The sequence below is a fragment of the Suricata suricatta genome, chromosome 1 (assembly GCF_006229205.1).
Source record: "Suricata suricatta isolate VVHF042 chromosome 1, meerkat_22Aug2017_6uvM2_HiC, whole genome shotgun sequence".
Taxonomy (NCBI): Eukaryota; Metazoa; Chordata; class Mammalia; order Carnivora; family Herpestidae; genus Suricata; species Suricata suricatta.
Genome location: NC_043700.1, coordinates 149969352 through 149976259, shown reverse-complemented (window position 1 = coordinate 149976259; position 6908 = coordinate 149969352). Strand labels below are relative to the sequence as shown.

The 6908-nt window shown below is 39.9% G+C and overlaps 1 long non-coding RNA gene across 1 annotated transcript in view; it reads left to right on the top strand.

Moving 5' to 3' along the window:
• LOC115296994 overlaps positions 1-6908 on the top strand; it is a 54723-nt gene that overhangs the window by 10969 nt on the left and 36846 nt on the right. The window contains exon 3 of the long non-coding RNA XR_003911195.1: positions 6092-6264. This is a non-coding gene — a long non-coding RNA (uncharacterized LOC115296994). The remainder of the gene's footprint in view (positions 1-6091; positions 6265-6908) is intronic.

Genomic DNA, 6908 nt, shown 5'->3' with positions numbered 1-6908 from the left:
GGGAACAGTAACACACAAATGCACAGACGAATCAAACAAACAAACACATTAACAGGGGGAAAGAGAATGGAGAGGAAAGAGACGAAAAGAGGAGAAGAAGAAAAGAAAAAGAAAAAGAAGAAAAAAAATTTAAAAAAAGATTAAAGGGCGTCAGAGACAACAAAGGACAGTGGACAGTCTAAAAGTGTATGACCAGTTGAGGGGAGAGGTAGGGATGAGATATATTCTCCTTTATAAAGAAGATAGGAGAAAAAAAGGGGAAAAGGAGAACAGAAAATAAGGAGTAAAAATTTTTAACAATTTAAGTAAAAAAAAAAAGTAATAATAAAAAATATGTACAGAAAAAAGCGAAAAGAAAAACAATGAAGAAAAAAAAGAAAAAAATTATAAAAAAGCAAAAACAACAACAACAACAACAACTAAAACAAAAACAAAAACAAAAATGGCAGCTCCCCCTCTTGGATAGGCGTGGTTTGATGTGGTAGGTCTTGGAGGCTGCTCTCAGAGGCTCTGCCTTGGTGTCTGCAGAGATTAGATAGGCAGGCGTCACGCCAAGCTTTGCTGAACTATGAACTGTAGGCTACTCTAATGAGTCCGATCTCTTTTTGCCGTGGTTGAGCCAAGTTGTATTTTCAAGTCCCGCCTCGGTTCAAAGTTCCAGTTCATGCACTTTTTATGCTACCACAGATGAGATGTTTTTGTTTTGGTTGCTGGCTTCTTAGGGGGAGGAATCAATTTGTCTTGGCCCAAGCTGGGAGTTTGGCAGCCCCTGCCTGGGGCGAGATGCACAGTAGGAGGTGATGTGCCTGTGCACCTTGGCAGACCCAACCCCTTGGCAGGGATCGCGTGTTATCGTTGGGGGAGGAATGAGGGTGTAGCTGTTACTGGAGGCGCACCAGGAGCTGCTGGAAATGAGCTGGGAGCTCCTGTAGCCTGGGCGCACACCCAGGTCTCCACTGCCACCAACTCTCTGCAGGGATCGTGTAGAGGTGGGGGCTATTTTTCCCCCCATGTTGGCACCCGGGATTCAGGGTTCGCGTGGCCAATGCTGGGGGCGAGATGCCCTGTGGAAATGAGGTGCGTGCTCCCACTCCCAAAACCGAGGTCAAAGTGAGCACCCCTGACACTGCCACTGCAGTGGTGGCCGACTCCTTCCCAAGATGGCACTGGGCTGGAAGCTGTTCCTTCCCTTGAGCCAACTAGGTTCGGGATTTAGGCTACCCAGCAGTTATCTATGGAGTGAGCTTCTCCAAGGGCAGTTAAGCGTTCTTTACCTCTTCCCCAGAGACAGTACTATGAGCGTGTTCAGTCTCTCTGTCTCTTTCCTTTGTCTCTCGGGCTCTGTGCGCTTGCCCCGTATTGGGCTGGGGCTGCCACCTCCCCTGCCCGTCTCGGGCTGGCCCATTTTCCAATCTCCCCAGTTCGCACTCACTCACTCAGGTATCCTTCAGGTTCTCTTCCTTCTGGAGTTCGTATATTCTCCTTCCGCTCTTGCAGATGAGAGTAATGACCTTCTCAGTTCGATCAATGGGGCAGACGAAGTTTACAGAGCTCCCTTCCTCTCTGCCATCTTGGCTCCTCCTCTCAGGATCCATTCTTGATAAAAACCCTCAATTAAGTAAGGACAGATGGAACATACCTCTACATCATAAAGGGCATATATGAAAGATCCACAGCTAAGATTATCCTCAATGGGGGAAAAACTGAGAACTTTTTTCCTATGGTCAGGAACAAGAAAGAGATGTCCACTCTGACCATTGTAAATTAAAATAGTCCTGGAAGTCTTAACCTCAGCAATCTGACAACAAAAAAGAAATAAAAGGTATCCAAATCAGGAAGGAAGTAGTCAAATTTTTACTATTGCAGAATAAATGAATCTTCATGTAGAAAACCCAAAAGAGTCCACCAAAAAATTCCTAAAACTAGTACATGAATTCAGCAAATTCACAGGATATAAAATCAATGTACCAGAATCTATTGATTTCTATACATTGATAATGAAGCAGCAGAAAAAGATATTAAGGAATTGATCCCATTTACAATTGCCTCCAAAAGAAAAAGATACCCAGGAATAACCCTAACCAAAGAGATAAAAGATCTGTACTCTGGAAACTACAGAATACTTATAAAAGAATTGAAGAGGACACAAAGAATTGGGGGACGGGGGAGACCATGCTCATGGATTAGAAGAACAAACATTATTTCCCATTGAGGATGATATTAGCTGTGGGCTTTTCATAAACTGCTTTTATGAAGGTTAGGTAAGTTCCTTCTATTCCGACATTCTCAAGGGTTTTTATTAAGAAAGTGTGCTGTATTTTGTCTAATGCTTTTTCTGCATCTATCAACGGGATCATATGGTTTTTATCTTCCAAATGGCCTACAGGCACATGAAATGATGCTCAGCATCACTTATCATCAGGGAAACACAAATCAAAACCACCCTGAGATACCACCTCATACCAGTCAGAGTGGCTAAAATGAACGAATTAAGAGACTTAGATGCTGGTGAGGGTGTGGAGAGACGGGCACCCTCCTGCACTGTTGGTGGGAATGTAAGCTGGTGCAGCTACTCTGGAAAACAGTGTGTAGGCTCCTGAAAAATCTATCAGTACAACTCCCCTATGATCCACCAATAGCACTGCTAGGGATTTACCGAAGGGATACAGAAGTGCTGATGCATAGGGGCACATGTACCCCAATGTTCATAGCAGCAATGTCAACAATAGCCAAATCACGGAAAGAGCCTAAATGTCCATCACCTGATGAATGGATCAAGAAGATGTGGTATATATATATATATACAATGGAGTACTACATGGCAATGAGAAAGAATGAAATATGGCCATTTGTAGCAAAGTGGATGGACCTCTAGGGTGTCATGCTAAGCGAAATAAGTCAGGCAGAGAAAGACAGATACCATATGTTTGCACTCATAGGTCTAGCAGGAGACCAGGAGAAACCTAACGGAGGACCAGGGGGAGGGGAAGAAGGAAAGAGAGTTGGGGAGAGAGGAGGACGCAAAACCTGAGAGACTATTGAATACCGAAAACAAACCCAGGGTTGAAGGGGAAGGGGGAGGGTGGAAAAGAGGTGGTGGTGATGGAGGAGGGCACTTGTGGGGAAGAGCACTGGGTATTATATGGAAACCAATTTGACAATAAACTATTTAAAAAAATTAAAAACTGAAAAAAAGAACAAACATTATTAAAATGTTTATGCTGCCCACAACAATTTACACATTTAATGCAATCCCAATCAAAATACCACCAGCATTTTTCATAGAGCTAGAGCAAACAATCCTAAAATTTGTATGGAACCACAGAAGACTCCATATATCTAAAGCTATCCTGAAAAAACCTGGATGCATCACAATTCTGGATTTCAAGCAATATTACAAAGCTGTAGTCATCAAGGCAGTATGGTATTGGCACAAAAACAGAACATACAGATTAGTGGAAGAAATATGAGATAGGAAACCATCAAAATCCTAGGTGATAAATAGGTAGTAACCTTTTTGACCTTAGCCACAGCAAATTCTTATTAGACATGTCACAAAGGAAAGGGAAACAAAAGTAAAAATGAACTATTGGGACTTCATCAAGATAAAAAGTTGCACAGTGAAGGAAACAATCAACAATGTAAGGGGCAACCAAAAGAATGGATGAATCTTTTTAGTATCTAAAAATCTATAAAGAATTTATCAAACTCAACACCCAAAAAACAAATGATCCAGTTTAGAAATAGGCTGAAGACATGAATAGACATTTTTCCAAAGATGATATCAGATGGCTAACAGATACATAAAAAGATGCTCAACACCACTCATTATCAGAGAAATACAAATCAAAACCATGATGAGATACCACTTCACACCTGTCAGAATGACTAACACTAACAACACAGGAAACAACAGATGTTGCTGAGGATGTGGAAGAAAAAAGGGAACCCTCTTGTATTGATGGTAAGAATGCAAACTGGTGCACCCACTCTGGAAAACAGTATGGAAGTTCCTTAAAAAACTAAAAATAGAACTACCCTATGATTCAGCAATTGTACTGCTAGGTATTTACCCAAAGAATACACAAATACAGATTTGAAGGGGCACATAGACCCCAATCTTTATAACAGCATTTATCAACAGTACCTAACTATGGAAAAAGCTCAAGTGTTCGTTGACTGGTGAATGGAAAAGAAGAAGTGATATATATAAGTGATGGGATGTTAGTCAGCCATCAAAACGAATGAAATCTTGCTGTTTGCAATGATGTGGGTAGAGCTAAGTGAAATAAATTAGTCAGAGAAAGACAAAGACCGTATGATTTCACTCAAATGTAGACTTTAAGAAACAAAACAGATGAACATGTGGGAAGGGAAAAAAGAGGGGAGCAAACTCTAACAGACTCTTAACTATAGAGAACAAACAGGGTTAATGGAGGGAGGTGGGTGGAGGAATGTCTGGATAGATATTAAGGAGGGCACCTGTGATGAGCATTGGGTGTTATATGTAAGTGATGAATCACTAAATTCTACTCCTGAAACCAATATTAGACTATATGTTGACTAAGTAGAATTTAAATAAAGATTTGAAAGAAAGAAACAAAAAAGATTTTTTCCAGCCTATATAAAGAGATATAGGAAAATTTTAGTTTTTCTGACACAACAAAAGAAATGAAGAAGGGGAGGTATTAAAGAACGTTTCTTCTTTCCTATACAGCTTGTCTTCATGCTCTACTATGCCACTAGCTGTGTTAACCACTCTTTTGTTTGTGTTTACCCTTATGACTTTAATCCATTTCAATTATAATTATTATCACATTGATTACTGTATTTTACCAATATTTGAAAGTCCAGAGCACTTGGGATATATTGGGTATTCAAAATTTTTTACTGAACAATCAAGGTATGTCTGGCATTAGATATATTGTTGGCAGTCCATAAGTACTTTTCAATAATAATAAAAATACAAATAACAACGGTTAATATTCTTTTCAGCTGTTACTATGTAACAGACACCATGCTAAACACTTTATATGGATTTTCTCATTTAAATATCGTTAATAAACTTCTGAGTTGTATATCAGTATTATTCCTCTCTTGGAGGTAAGGAAACTGAAACATGGAGAGTTAAAGAGATTTCCTCCTCGTATCATATAACTTGTCAGTGGTGGAGATTAGAGCTCTAGTGCCCGTACTCTTAATTTCTATACCAGATAAATGGAGACAGATATAAATAATTGTGATACAATGATTAATGAAAATACTAGATGTATGTACTTGGCCCAATTGTGACACAAAGAATAAATGATCAGACTTACTTGAACAGTCAGGGAAGGTTTCCCAGAAAAGGTGAAAAATATTGGCAGGCTTGCACCACGGTGAGAACACTTGGCCTAGTTCTCTTTTTGGTGTTGCCATGAGGTTTTAAATTTGGCTGACCTCCTGCAAAACATCACTAAACTCCCTTGTTTCTGTTTTGTTATCTGTAAAAGAAAGGTTAGATTAGCTGGCATCTCATCTTAAATATTGTGATTTAAAATGAACTCTCTCTAGAGCATGTGCTTTGCACACAATGTAGACTCAATAAATATCTAGTGAATTGAATTACTTTGAAATAGAGGGAATGCATCCAGTGGATAATATTCCTGCTGCTGAAACCATCATCTGTCTAGACAGTTATTCTTTCATCTTACATAGCTATTATACATCAGGGGAATTTACCTGTGTTGAAATAACTTTCCAGGAACAAGATGGAGTTACTCCTGCTACATCAGTCCACCAAAGCTTAGATAACTTTCGAGTTTCTGTAGGTGCTCTGTGTGACCAGAACTGATTTCCAAGCGTGAAACCAGCTTTGGGCTCTGTTCTTTCTTCTTTGTTCCTTCTCACCCCCAAACAGGGTGGACTATGTGGCTCCAGACAAACAAACAGTTATTTTCTGTTTCTCTTTCTTGTTCTTTATTGTTTATCTTATAAAAGTGTCTTGCTTCCACCCCATTTTATAGTTGTCTGATAGACTATCCACTCTATGCAGTATTAAATAAAGTCTGTTTTATCACCTACATTGTTTTCTTCAATCAATTTTTAACAGTTTTTGGTGATCCCCAAAACTGAAGAATTGGATCCTAAGCTGACTGCTAATGGCCTATGGGACAAGCAGATGCACAGGCCAGTCACCTGCATCTATAGAAGCTGGTGAAGGGTGAGAATTCCAACCAAAGTCAGCTCTCCCAGATCTCTACAGTGCCTGGTCAAGGAAGAAAGGTAAGATTCCTATGTTTCCATCTTTTCCAAATTTAGATACTTGTGAATTTGGTTTTGGGGTGCCCAGTGATTCAATTTTCTTTCTCCCAGGAATAGCTGTTGCCTTCTTGTGTATCTTGAATTTGCCCTGAGCACATGGCTTGGCTTTATGTCTATGTGGGTCACAGAGGTTTTAGTTCTTTGTGTATGTAGGCAGCTCAACTGTCAGATTGGGGGCTCCAGGATATGGCCTGACAGAAGTGTGGGTTGCACTTCATTTGTGGCTATGGTCTCACTGACTGTTGCCAGCTCTCAGGGGATTATCTAAGTCTTTCTTTCTTTTGGTTATCTTTGGGAGTGGCTCCAGGTCTTGGGAGAATCCTATCTTTTACATCCTATTTGGGGTTGCCTCTTCTGTCCATGGGGTCATTCAGTACTGCTGAGAATGTTTACTATTTATACCAGCTGAAATCTGATAAGAGATTTGAAAGATTTTTTTTTTAAAGTAACTGTATGATCAAAAGGTAGCCAGATTGGAAGCTAATATTCAGAGCCTGATAGAAAAAAATGTTTATGCCTTTTTCTTCTCCTTCTTCTTCTTCTTCTTCTTCTTCTTCTTCTTCTTCTTCTTCTTCTTCTTCTTCTTCTTCTTCTTCTTCTCCTCC